The 14,758-nt window shown below is 38.0% G+C and overlaps 1 pseudogene; it reads left to right on the forward strand.

The window, feature by feature from the left end:
- The first annotated feature begins 265 nt into the window (after positions 1 to 265).
- Positions 266 to 12,838, forward strand: LOC131748265 (AFG1-like ATPase pseudogene; annotated as a pseudogene).
- Positions 12,839 to 14,758: the final 1,920 nt, after the last annotated feature.

The following is a 14,758-nucleotide window of genomic DNA, read 5'->3' on the forward strand; positions in this document are numbered from 1 at the left end:
TGGTAACCTCAAATAACTGGCCTCTCCTCCCACCCCCAACATCTTTCTTTGCCTTTGGCTGAAGATTGTTTTTAAGGTGGTGGCATGGGCCATCTCAAGGAGTTATTCAGTTTCCCTGGGTATCTCCCATGTGTACATGAAGTATACATATTAACAAACTTATTTGTTTTCCTCTTGTTGATGTTTTTTATTACAGGGGGTCTCAACCAAGAACTCTGAAGGGTAAAGGGAAAATTATTTTTCCTCTCCTACCATTTTGGCAACCATGAAGTTTGCTCCGGAATCTACAGATGGGATCCTGAAAAACTGGCAGAAGTTGGCTAAGGGTAAGAATTCTTAGCAATGTCAGCTCTCCTGGATATCTGTCTGTAGTGTCCAGTCAAGAGGGGAAGGTTAAAATCTTACAGTGTCTCTTCATTTCCAAATTCCAATTGGCAGAAGAAAAATATTTGTAAGATTTAATTCTTTGAATTGTGACTGGTGAATTTGGTTTTAGGTACCTGTTGGTTATTGATCCTTTTCCTCCCAGAGACAGCTATCACTTTCCTTTTTGTCTTGTATGTTCTGAGAACTTGGCTTGGTTTTCTGCCTGCCCAAGGCACATAGATTGTCATTTCTTGTGTGTGCAGGTGGCTCGAACATCAGGATGTAGGCCCCAAGAATATAGTCAGACAGAAATGTGGGTTGCACCCCATTTGCAGCTAGTGTCCTACTGACTGTTGCCTACTCTTAGGGGGCATATCGATAATTACCTTGAATGTAAATGGATTAAATGCTCCAACCAAAAGACACAGGCTGGCTGAATGGATACAAAAATGACACTCGTATATATGTTGTCTACAAGAGACCCACTTCAGACCTAGGGACACATACAGACTGAAAGTGAAGGGATGGAAAAAATATATACCATGCAAATGGAAATCAAAAGAACGCTGGAGTCGCAATACTCATATCAGATAAAATAGACCTTAAAGACTGTTACAAGAGATAAGGAAGGACACTATGTAATCAAGGGATCGATCCAAGAAGAAGACATAACAATTGTAAATATTTATGCACCCAACATAGGAGCACCTTGATACATAAGGCAAATGCTAACAGCCATAAAAGAAGAAATTGACCATAACACAATAATAGTGGGGGACTTTAACACCCCACTTACACCAACGGACAGATCGTCCAGACAGAAAATAAATAAGGAAACACAAGCTTTAAATGACACAGTAGACCAGATAGATTTAATTGATATTTATAGGACATTCCACCCACAAGCAGCAGAATACATTTACTTCTCAAGTGCACACGGAAGATTCTCCAGGATAGATCACATTTTGGGTCATGGATCAAGCATCAGAAAATTTACGAAAAGTGAAATCATGTCAAGCATCTTTTCTGACCACAATGCTATGAGAGTAGAAATCAATTACAGGGAAAATTATATATAAAAAACACAAACACATGGAGGCTAAACAGTATGCTACTAAATAAGAGGTCACTGAAGAAATCAAAGAGGAAATTTTAAAAATACATAGAAACAAATAACAAAGAAAAAGAAGGAAAATTTAAACAATAATTACCCTAAGCCTTTGATAATAGGCAAATATGCACCAAAACTCATTATTAGAGAAAATTTACATCTTTTCTCAGTGCTTTTGAGATGTAGATTTTCAACTCTGTCTTCTCTAGGACCTGAGAGCATCTCTTTTGAATGCAAATTTCAGGGAGGTGATTCTTGTCAGAAATTAAAGAAATAAAAAAGGAGCTATTTGGAAACTAGACAAATGAAAAAATCTTAAAAGTCTTCTCTACAAATAGTGGTAAAAAGCTTTAGCCATCTGAGCAGATAACTTTAACTTTTCCATCTGCCAGAAACACAGTTTGAATCCAAATGTTCTATTATAAATTAGTGAATTTTAAACTATTGTACCTATATCATTGCTAAATTTTAAAATGAAAGCTATATCTTTATTTGTGTGTATGTCTATGTGTATGTTAGAGATGTGTGATACTTCTCTACCTCCAAATGGTAAAAGATTTGTAAAAGATCTCTATTTGATTGGCTTAAAGAAAAATAAGTGCTTATATAAATTAAGTATCGCTAAACTCTCAGAAATAAAATAGAAACTAATACAAATGTTCTTCAAGTTCACATGATCTGAGATAATCTAAAGTAAATAAAAACTAGTTTGTTTGTTGGATTAATTAAGACAGACTTATCAGAGTTATCAACTTTAAATATAATGCAGATACAACTTTTGTTCTACCTAGATGTACTAGTCATAAGTTCATGTTATCTCTTACAATATTTGTCAGCAAGAAAAATAACAAGTTTATGGCTAGCTGCTTAATGTCTTGTTAAAATTTCATGAGTGATCTCAACATAAGTGTTAAGAGCAAGTGAATTAAGTAAATGTACATAAAAGTGTATAAAAGAAATTTCAATCTGTAATTATTTGTTTAAAAATATTTATTTTTGGCTGTGTCAGGTCTTAGCTGTGGCACATGGGATCTTTCATTTTGATGCACAGTCTCTTCATTGCAGCACGTGAGCTTCTCTCTAGTTGTGGTGTGTTGACTCCAGAGCACATGGGCTCAGTAGTTGGGGTGCTCAGACTCTCTAGCTGTAGTGCATGGGCTCCAGAGTGCGTGGGCTCTGTAGTTATGGAGTAATTATGTTTTATAATGTCTCCTTAAAAAGTTTCCCAAATTAGTAACTTTTAGTAACTTCCAACCTTAGAATTTTGCTCAGTTAAATTATGGATATTCTTGGACTATCTAGATCATTTCAAAATAATACACTGAAACATTAATTGCTAAACATACGTCTAGGTTTACCTACTTTTGTCCTGTTATTAAAAAGGAACAAAAGATATTTGGTCTTCTTAGCAAAAATTTCTTGTGCCACATTGAAAGTTTGTACTATGAGGAAGCGCATGCTTTAAAAAATTATCAAAAGTATTCATAAATTTGCCAATCTACAAAATGTTGGTATGGAACAGACAGTTCACAATTGCTTACTTCCTAGTTTTCACTATAGTTTATGGTTTGTAAGCATTAAGAATTCTAATTAATACATATAATTAAAACTGCTAAAATTACTATGGGAAATTATTTCATCTCTGTATGTAAGAAAAGTAGGATCTTTGGGTATAAGAAAAGGTGTGAGGTATGGAGATGTATTTTTGGTAAAGGAAAAGGTAATTTTGTGCTACAGTAGAATGACTTATTGTTTCAGAATGAGAAAGAGGAGAATACAGGACACACTAAATGGATATAGAAAGTAGAGGAGAGAGAAAGAGAAATTTACTTTGTATGGTCAAGCTGGCTAAAATTGAATGAATTTATTATAAAAGTTTATTTTATTTTTTGGATGTATTTTCTTTACTTTTTATTTTATATTGGTGTATAGCTCATTAACAATGTTGTGATAGTTTCAGGTGCACAGCAAAGCGACTCGGCCATACATATACATGTATCCATTCTCCCTGAAACTCCCCTCCCATCCAGGCAGCCACATAACATTGAGCAGAGTTCACTGTGCTATACAGTACACCCTTCTCGGTGATCCATTTTAAATATAGCAGTGTGTACATGTCAATCCCAAAATCCTTAACTATCCCTTCCCTCCACCCTTCCCTCCTGGTAACCATAAATCTGTTCTCTAAGTCTGTGAATCTGTTTCTGTTTTGGAAATAAGTTCATTTGTATAATTTCTTTTTAGATTCCCCATATTAGTGATATCATGTAATATTTCTCTTTCCTGTTTGACTTATTTCACTCAGTATGACAGTCTCTAGGTCCATCCATGTTGCTGCAAATGGCATTATTTCATTATTTTTATGGCTGAGTAATATTCCATTGTATATATGTACCACATATTTTCTATCCATTCCTGTATCTATGGACATTTAGGTTGCTTCCATGTCTTGCCTATGGTAAACAGTGCTGTAATGAACATTGGGGTGCATGCATCATTTCAGACCATGTTTTTTTCTGGATGAATACCCAGGAGTAGGATTGCAAGATCATATGGTAGCTCTATTTTTAGTTTTTTAAGGAACCTACATACTGTTCTCCATAGTGGCTGTACCAATTTATATTCCCACCAACAGTGTAGGAGGGTTCCCTTCTCTCCACACCCTCTCCAGCATTTATTGTTTGTAGACATTTTGGTGATGGCCATTCTGACTGGTGTGAGGTGATATCTCACTGTAGTTTTGATTTGCATTTCTCTAATAATTAACGATGTTGAACATCTTTTCATGTATTTGTTGGCAATCTGTATGTCTTCTTTGAAGAAATGTCTATTTAGGTCTTGTGCCCATTTTTGTTTGGGTTGTTTGTTTTGATGCTATTAAGCCGCATGAGCTATTTGTATATTTTGGAGACTAATCCCTTGTCAATCACATCATTTGCAAACATTTTCTCCCAATCTGTGGGTTGTCTTTTCATTTTATTTATGGTTTCTTTTGCGGTGCAAAAGCTTTTGAGTTTAAATAGGTCCCATTTGTTTATTTTTCTTTTTATTTCCTTTACTCTGGAAGACGGATTGAGAAAGATATTGCTGCAGTTTATGTCAGAGTGTTCTGCCTATGTTTTCCTCTAGGAGTTTTATAGTGTCCAGTCTTGTATTTAAGTCTTTAATCCATTTTGACCTTATTTTTGTGTATGGTATTAAAGAATGATATAATTTTATTTTTTTACATATAGCTGTTCAGTTTTCCCAGCAACATTTATTGAAGACACTGTCTTTCCACCATTGTAGTCTTGCCTCCATTGTCATGGATTAATTAACCATAGGTGCATGGGTTTATTTCTGGGCTTTCTATCCTGTTCCAATGATCTATATTTCTATTTTTGTGCCAGTACCATACTCTTTTGATGACTGTAACTTTGTAGTTTAGTCTGAAGTCAGGGAGCCTGATTCCTCAAGCTCCATTTTTCTTTCTCAAGATTGCTTTGGCTATTCAGGGTCTTTTGTGTCTCCATACAAATTTTAAGATTTTTTTGTTCTAGTTCTGTGAAAAAATGTCATTGGTAATTTGATAGGGATTGCATTGAATCTGTACATTGCCTTGGGTAGTATAGTCATTTTGACAATATTGATTCTTCAAGTCCAGGAACATGGTATATCCTTCCATCTGTTTTACTCTTCTTCGATTTTTCCATCAGCATCTTATAGTTTTTCGAATACAGGTCTTTTGTCTCCTTAGGTAGGTTTATTCCTAGGTATTTTATTATTTTTGATGTGATGGTAAATGGGATTGTTTCTTTAATTTCACTTTCTGATCTTTTATTGTTAGTGTATAGAAATGCCACAGTTTTGTGTGTATTAATTTCATAGCCTGCAACTTTACCAGGTTCATTGATGACCTCTAGTAGTTTTCTGTTAGCATCTTTAGTATTTTCTATATATAGTATCATCTGCAAACGGTGACAGTTTTACTCCTTCTTTTCCAATTTGGATTCCTTTTATTTCTTTTTCTTCTCTGATTGCCATAGATAGGACTTCCAAAAACTATGTTGAATAAAAGTTGTGAGAGTGGACATCCTTGTCTTGTTTCTGATTGAAGAGGAAATGCTTTCAGCTTTTCACTATCGAGTATGATGTTAGCTGTAGGTTTGTCATAAAAGACCTTTATTGTGTTGAGCTATGTTCCCTCTGTGCCAACTTTCTGGAAAGTTTTTATCATAAATGTGTGCTGAATATTGTCAGGAGCTTTTTCTGCATCTATTGAAATGACCATGTGGTTTTTATTCTTCAATTTGTTGATGTGGTGTATCACACTGATTTGTTGATATTGAAAAATCCATGCATCCCTGGGATAAATCCCACTTGATCATGGTGTATGAACCTTTTAATGTATTGTTGGATTCGAATTGCTAGTATTGTGTTGAGGATTTTTACATCTATGTTCATCAGTGATATTGGCCAGTAATTTTCTTTTTTTGTGGTATCTCTGTCTGGTTTTGGTATCAGGGTTATGGTGGCCTCACTTGAATGAGTTTGGGAGTGTTCCTTCCTCTGCAATTTTTTGGAACAGTTTGAGAAGGATAGGTGTTAGCTCTTCTCTAAATGTTTGATAGAATTCGCCTGTGAAGCCATGTGGTCCTGAGCTTTTGTTTCTTGGAAGATTTTTAATCACAGTCTCAATTTCAGTGCTGGTGATTGGTCTGTTCATTTTTCTATTTGTTCCTGGTTCAGTCTTGGGAGACTGTACCTTACTAAGAATTTGTGCATTTCTTCCAGGTTGTCCATTTTATTGGCATAGAGTTGCTTGTAGTAATCTCTCATGATCCTTTGTATTTCTGTGGTGTCAGTTGTAACTTCTCCTTTTTCACTTCTAATTGTATTGATTTGAGTCCTCTCCGTTTTTTTCTTGATGAGTCTGGCTAAAGGTTTATCAAGTTTGTTTATCTTCTCAAAGAACCAGCTTTTACTTTCATTGATCTTTGCTGTTGTCTTCTTTGTCTCTATTTCATTTATTTCTGATCTGATCTTTATGATTTCTTTCCTTCTACTAACTTTAGGTTTTGTTTGTTCTTCTTTCTCCAGCTGCTTTAGGTGTAAGGTTAGCTTGTTTATCTGAGATTTTTCTTGTTTCCTGAGGTAAGATTGTATTGCTATAAACTTTCCTCTTAGAACGGCCTTTGCTGAATCCCATAGGTTTTGGATCATTGTGTTTTCATTTTCATTTGTCTCTAGGTATTTTTAAATTTTCTCTTTGATTTCTTCAGTGAACCATTGCTTGTTTAGTAGCATATTGTTTAGCCTCCACGTGTTTGTGTTTTCTATCGTTTTTTTCTTGTATTTTATTTCTAATCTCATTGCATTGTGGCTGGAAAAGATGCTTGATATATTTTCAATTTTCTTAAATATACCTAAGCTTGCTTTGTGGCCCAGTATGTCATCAGTCCTGAAGAATGTTCCATGTCCACTTGAGAAAAATGTATATTCTGTTGCTTTTGGATGAAATGCTCTATAAATATCAATTAAGTCCATCTGGTCTAATGTGTCATTTAAGACCTGTGTTTCCTTATTGATTTTATGTCTGAATGATTTGTCCATTGATGAAAGTGGGGTATTAAAATCCCCCACTCTTATTGTGTTACTGTCGATTTCTCCCTTAATTGCTGTTAATATTCCTCTTAAATATTGAGGTGCTCCTATGTTGGATGCATATATATTTACAATTGTTATATTTTCTTCTTGGATTGATCTCTTGATCATTATGTAGTGTCCTTCTTTGTCTCTTACAACAGTCTTTATTTTAAAGTCTACTTTTTTCTGATATGAGTATTGCGACTCCAGCTTTCTTTTGATTTCCATTTGCATGCATACCTTCTTTCATCCTGTCACTTTCAGTCTGCATGTTTTCCTAGGTCTGAGGTGGGTCTCTTATAGACAGCATCTATATGGGTCTTGTTTTTTTATCCATTAAGGCAGTCTGTGTCTTTTGGTTGGTGCATTTAATCCATTTACATTTAAGGTAATTATCGACATGTGTGTTCCTATTTCCATTTTCTTAGTTGTTCTGGGTTTGTTTGTTTTTTTTTTCTTCCCGTCCTCTTTTGTTCTCTTCTCTTATGATTTGATGACCATCTTTAGTGTTGTGTTTGGGTTACTTTTTCTTTTGTATGTGTGTATCTATTGTAGTTTTTGGGTTTGCTGTTCACATGAGATTTTGATATAGCCGTCTATATGTGTACAGGGTTGTTTTAGGTTGCTAGTCTCTTTCCCACCTAGAGGAGTTCCTTTAGCATTTGTTGCAAAGCTGGTCTGGTGATGAGGATTTCTCTTGGCTTTCGTTTGTCTGTAAAGCTTGTGATTTCTCCATTAAATCTGAATTAGAGCCTAGCTGGGTAGAGTATTTTGGCTGTAGGTTCTTCCCTTTCATTGCTTTAAACATATTGTGCCATTCCCTTCTGGCTTGCAGAGTTTCTGCTGAGAAATCAGCTGATAACCTTATGGGAGTTACCTTGTATGTTATTTGTCATTTTTCCCTTGTTGCTTTTAGTATTGTTTCTTTGTCTTTAATTTTTGTCAATTTGATCACTGTGGGTCTTGGCGTGTTCCTCCTTGGGTTTTTCCTGCCTGGAACTCTGCGCTTCCTGGACTTGGTTGACTGTTTCCTTTCAGGTGTTAGGGAATTTTTCTGCTATTATCTCTTCAAATATTTTCTTGGGTCCTTTCTCCTCCTTCTGCGACCCCTGTAATGCACACGTTGGTGCATGTAATGTTGTCCCGGAGGTCTCTTAGGCTGTCTTCATTTCTTTTTTTTTTTTTATTCTGTTCCAGAGCAGTGATTTCCACCATTCTGTCTTCCAGGTTACTTATCCATTCTTCTGCCTCCATTATTCTGTTATTAATTCCTTCTAGTGTATTTTTAATTTCAGTTATTGTACTGTTCATCTCTGTTTGTTCTTTAGCTCTTCTAGGTCTTTTTCAAACATTTCTTGCATCTTCTCCATCCTTGCCTCCATTCTTTTTCCTAGATCCTGGATCACCTTCACTTTCATTATGCGGAATTCTTTTTCTGGAAGGTTTCCTATCTCCACTTCATTTAGTTTTTTTTTTTTTTTTTCCTGGGGTTTTATCCTGTTCCTCCATCTGGGACATAATCCTCACCTTTTCATTTTGTCTAACTTTCTGTGGTTGTGGTTTTCATTCTGCAGACTGCAGGATTGTAGTACTTCTTGCTTCTTCTGTCTGCCCTCTGGTGGATGAGGCTATCTAAGAGGCTTGTGCAAGCTACGTGATGAGTGGAACTGGTGATGGGTAGGCAGGGAATGCTCAGTAAAACTTTAATCCACTTGTCTGCTGACGGGAGGGGTGTGTTCCCTCCATGTTGTTGTTTGGCCTGAGGCGACCCCACACTGTAGCCTGCAAGCTGTTTGGTGGGGCTAATGGGGGCCACTGGGGGGGTTCACACCAATGAGTACTTCCCAGAACTGGTGCTGCCAGTGTCCTTGTCCCCATGGTGAGCCAAAGCCACCCCCCACCTCTGGAGGAGACCCTCCAACACTAGCAGGTAGGTTTGGTTCAGTCTCCTGTGGGGTCACTGCTCCTTTCCCCTGGGTCCTGGTGCATATAAGACTTTGTGTGTGGGCTTCCCTGGTGGCGCAGTGGTTGAGAGTCTGCCTGCTGATGCAGGGGACACGGGTTCGTGCCGTGGTCCAGGAGGATCCCACATGCCGCGGAGCGGCTGGGCCCGTGAGCCATGGCCGCTGGGCCTGTGCGTCCGGAGCCTGTGATCCATAATGGGAGAGGCCACAACAGTGAGAGGCCCGCGTACCACCAAAAAAAAAAAAAAAAAAAAGAGACTTTGTGTGTGCCCTCCAAGAGTGAAGTCTTTTTTTCCCCCAGTCCTGTGGAAGTCCTGCAATCACATCCTGCTGGCCTTCAATGTCCGTTCCTCTGGGGATTCCTCCTCCTGTTGCCAAGCCCCCAGGTTAGGAAGCCTGACACATGACTCAGAACCTTCACTCCAGTGGGAGAACTTCTGTTGTATAATGGTTCTCCAGTTTGTGAGTCGCCCACCCAGCAATTATGGGATTTGATTTTATCATGATTGTGCCCCTCCTACCATCTCATTGGGGTTTCTCCTTTGTCTTTGGATGTGGGGTATCTTTATTTGTGGGCTCCAGCGTCTTCCTGTCAATGGTTATTCAGAAGATAGTTGTGATTCGGGTACTCTGGCAAGAAGAGGTGAGCACACATCCTTCTACTCCCCCATCTTGAGCCAATCTTCCATAAATGTTTAAATAATAAGCTTTAACATCAATAGTATATTTATGTTAAAATAAAACTTAATTTTCTTTCATCTGCTATGAGGACAGGGTTTCTTTGACTGTAGGTCTTCTCTTAATAAGAGATTGGGAAAGCTTTTTCTGTACCTTTTAAACAATCTGCCTAGAAAGGTGATAGTTTTTCTCTTTCCAAAATAATTTCCTGTACTTCATGTTGTGTTTATCATGTCTTGAATTACATAAGAAAACTATCTTCTCAGTACTAATATAGCTAAGTTTTGCTCACACTATGTAACCTGCTGTATTTGCTTTTAAATTATTTTATTGTCACTTTGGTTAAATAGATAATTAAGTATTTTTCCATAATGATCTGCGATCCCATTTTAGACAAATGTCTCTTTCTCTTAAACTATCTATAACCCCATGTTATTTTGGGTATCTCAAGAAGAGATAAAAAGAGCAAAAATCATTAGAAAACCTTGGTGTCTACTATTCATGGATAAGTATTCTTAAGAGGTGAGTGTATATTTGTTTTCAGAAATTTTGTTATGCAAATATAACCTGCATTTTTAAGATGAGTAATGAGATGATACCCTACATATGGTTTTGTAAACTGCTTTTTTTCTACAAACATATTATGGAGGTCAATTCAAGCCAATCAGTATAAGCCCGCATAGTAATAAAATCGCCTTAAGCACTAATGGTCAATTTAGGTATGATAATAATAAGAATGGTTAATATTATTACTGACTTCCTCTGGCCCTACAGTGTTGTAAGTGCTAAACCTATACTTGGTCATTTAATTCCCACCACGTCCTGTGAGGAGAAGCTATTGTTTCTGAACTGTAACCATCAGGGAATTGAAGCAGTGATGATGGCAGTGCTAGCCAGTCACAAGATTAAGATATGAACCAATTCTGGGTGGCAGCTGAGCCCCACATCTAACTAGTGTACACTAGTGCTTCTCATCTGATAAGACCCTCAAACTTACTGTTCATCAGAGCACAGCGAAATAAATCTAACGTCCCATGGTTTTTTCTCAGTTAGCTGGGCAAAAGTTTAAACAACAGATCTTTTTTTTTTTTTTTTTTTGCTGTACGCGGGCCTCTCACTGCTGTGGCCTTTCCTGTTGCGGAGCACAGGCTCCGGATGCGCAGGCTCAGCGGCCATGGCCCACGGGCCCAGCTGCTCCGCGGCATGTGGGATCTTCCCGGACCGGGGCACGAACCCATGTCCCGTGCGTCGGCAGGCGGACTCTCAACCACTGCGCCACCAGGGAAGCCCTAAACAACAGATCTTAATCAGTGTGGTTTGGAGTTTGGAGACCTGTGTCCTGTTATATTGTGGAAGGGGCTCCTCCAACATTCTGTCTCCCTTCCTGTGCCTCAGGGATGTTCCCCTACTAAAGTGGATAAATTTCCTGTGCTTGGAGCAGAAAATGTTTATGTTTCTCCAGCCTTTTTAATACTTTGTATAATTGCAAGGGCAATAGGAATTTATTACATTTAAAAATAGATAATATACAAAGGGAAATAAAATAATAATAACTCAAAGGCCACCATTTGAGGAAAAGCCCTTCTAGGCGTTTAGTGCCAAGCCAGCTGAGAGGAAGATGTGTTGGGTGCAGGGCTTGGGCTGCTGCTCTCACGCCTTTGGTCACCGCCCCTGGAAACCCCTTTTGTAAAGCCTATAGAGTTCAGACCCCCGAGAGTATGTCTCCAACTGCTGCTACAGAGGTTTATTCAAAAGCCTTAGCTGTTTGCCATGGACCACTGGACATCTATGACTTTCTGATCAAAGCTCGTGAGCTAAAGGACGATGAACATAAAAGAAGAGTCATATAGTGTTTGCAGGAGTTACATGAGGACCTTAAAGGATACAGTTTAGAGGCAGAAGGCCTTTTCTTCTAAGGTACAGGGAAAACAATGGTGATGGACATGTTTTATGCTTATGTGGAAATGAAGAGGAAAAAACAGGTTCATTTTCATGGTTTCATGCTAGATGTTCACAAAAGAATACACCGCCTTAAACAGAGTTTGCCAGAAAGGAAACCAGGACCCATGGCTAAATCATATGATCCAATAGCTCCTATAGCTGAAGTGAAGAAGCATGTCTCTTATTCTTTGATTAATTTCAGGTCACTGACATTGCTGATGTCATGATTCTGAAGCAGCTCTTTGAAAATCTGTTCAAAAATGGGGTTGTCGTTGTGGCAACATCCAACAGGCCACCAGATGATCTCTATAAAAATGGACTCCAAAGAGCTAACTTTGTACCATTCATAGCTGTCCTGAAGGTCTCTGAGGCAATGAGAGAGTGGAATGCATGTATGTGGGCAATGCTGTATTTCTTTCTGGAATACTGGAATATTTTCTGGAATACATATAGTATGGTCCAGCTAGATTCTGGGATAGATTATCAGAAAAGGGAACTTCCTGCTGCAGGAGAGCGCTACTATCTCACAAGTGAAGCTGATGTGGAGGCTGTCACAGATAAGTTGTTTGATGAGCTGGCTCAGAAACAAAGTGATTTAACTAGACCAAGGATTCTAAAAGTGCAAGGCAGAGAGCTGCGGCTGAATAAAGCCTGTGGAATTGTTGCCGACTGCACATTTGAAGAGCTATGTGAGAGAGATCCCATCCAGGATACCACATTACCTTTAGTCATCATGCCTCCTTAGATTCCTCTTAGTTGTGACAATTTCTCAGACTTTCCTTCTTTTTGATGACCCTGACAGTTTTGAGGAATACTGGTCAGTTATTTTGTAGACTGTCCCTCAAATGGGATTTGTCTGATGTTTTTCTCATGATTTGACTGGAATTGTGGGCTTTGGGAGGAAGACCACAGAGGTCAAGTGCTATTTTCATCAGATCATATCAAGGGCACATATGATCAATATGACTTAACACTGTTGATGTTAACCTTGATCACACTTGTCTGAGGTAGTGTTTGTCTCTACTATAAAGTTACTCTTTTCCCCCTCTTTCCATAGTGAACTCTTTGGAAAGAAGTTCTTGTTGAGTTTTCATGTAGCAGCAAAGAAGAAAATCCACAATTATCTAACAAGGCTGTTTACGTACTTTCCCCGTTTCCAACTACATATTTGTGTGAGGCTAGATTTTCTTATATGACTCAACCAAAGCAACATATAACAATAGTCTGACTGTAGAAGCAGGTATGAGAATTCCACTATCTTCTATTACGCCAGACATTAAAGAGATTTGCCCAAAGTATAAAACAATGCTACTCTTCTTAGTATTTTCATTTTAGAAATATAATTATTTTCATAAAAATGTTATTTCTATTAATTTTGGGGGTTGAATATAATGGTTTTATCATTGTTATTTTAAATAAATTAATAAATATTTTATTTTAAAAAGAAAAGAAAAGCCCTTCTAATGTTTTCATCTGCATTATATTCCTCCAGAATTATTCTTATGCAGGTATTATATATTTATACCTGTATGCATACATTTGTATATTTACATACAAATCATAAGATCTCATCTTACATTTAATTTTATAACTTATCTCACTGTAGTGGGTTGAATTGGGTGCCCCCCAATGTTTCCAAATCATAGCACCCCCACACCTTAGTTGGAAATAGGGTCTTTGCAGATAGAATTAAGTTAAAGATCTCAAGAGATGATTGGATTTAGGATGGTCCCTAAACCCAATGACTAATGTCCTTATAAGAGAAAGGAGGGAGATTTCACACACACACAGGGAAGAAGGCCATGTGAAGACAGAGGCAGAGACAGGAGTTATGCTGCCACAAACCAAGGGAAGCCAGGAGCCACCAGAAGCTGGAAGAGGAAAGGAAGAATTCTCCTCTGGAAGCTTCAGAGGAGCCTTGGCCCTGCCGACACCTTGATTTCAGATTTCTGGTCTCTAAAACTATGGGATAATGCATTTCTGTTGTTCTAAGCCACGAAGTTCCTGTTAATTAGTAACAGCAGCCCTAGGAAACCAACACACTCACTAACCGTATACCCCAAATGTCATTGATTGTGAATAAACACCACTCTGTATCCTATTTTTGTGTGTGTGCCTGTGGGGATAGTAATGATAATAAAGATATCTGTGAAAAATAAATATGGCTAAATTTTTTAACTCCTAATGATTTTTACTGTATTGATTCATTTAATGCTCCAGGCACCCCTGTGAGGTAGATACTGTTGCTCAACCCCATTTTGTACGTGAAAAACTGAGGGACAGAGAGAACTTGGCCTAGGACTACACAGTTAGAGAACAGGACAGCTTGGGTTTGTACCTCACGCTCCAGAGCCTGGGAAACTGTCAAAGATTTGTTGTTAAGTAACAGAAGCAGGCTGCATAGCATGTATAATTTAGGAGGTCATTAAGGCAATCTTCATGTATTAACATATTTATACAAATAGCCGGACCTAGTGACATTGGTGAGAGCACGTTCATTGCAAGATTCAACAGTGCGGTGAGATAAGAGGTTAGTGGGAAGTGAAGAATGTTAACCGGGAATGCAGAAAATGCTTTCTGGAACTTTGATTTTGAAGGACGGGGGAGAAAGGGAGAGGGAAACAGAGACAAACACACACAGAGAGAAGGCCTGTGACTGAATGGGGAAAAGGGGTACAAAGACGGATTTTCTTTTACATCTTCAGTTCCTTGAAAGTATAAAAGTTAATATTGCAGGAGTCATGTCATCTCAGATTTAAGCTTTGAAAGAATTTTCCCATACTTCCCTCTTATTTCCACTTTCGAGTTAATGGGATGCCTCCAATGAACAGTATAGGTTTTTGAGCTCAATATATATTGAGCTATGAGAGATAGGAAGAATGGATAATTGTGAGTCAAAGAAATGGTAGTAATTTTTGGATTTTTGCCTCTCAGGGAGGCAGCACATGGCTGAAATCCTGGTGTGACATGATCTGAGGACCCCTGCACAGTTGAATGGGAAACAAGTCTAGAATTATCCTATAAACGTATTAACATACAGAGCAGTCCAGGAGCAGCAGTTAGACAGACACCG

This window comes from Kogia breviceps, chromosome X (assembly GCF_026419965.1).
Source record: "Kogia breviceps isolate mKogBre1 chromosome X, mKogBre1 haplotype 1, whole genome shotgun sequence".
Lineage (NCBI taxonomy): Eukaryota > Metazoa > Chordata > Mammalia > Artiodactyla > Physeteridae > Kogia > Kogia breviceps.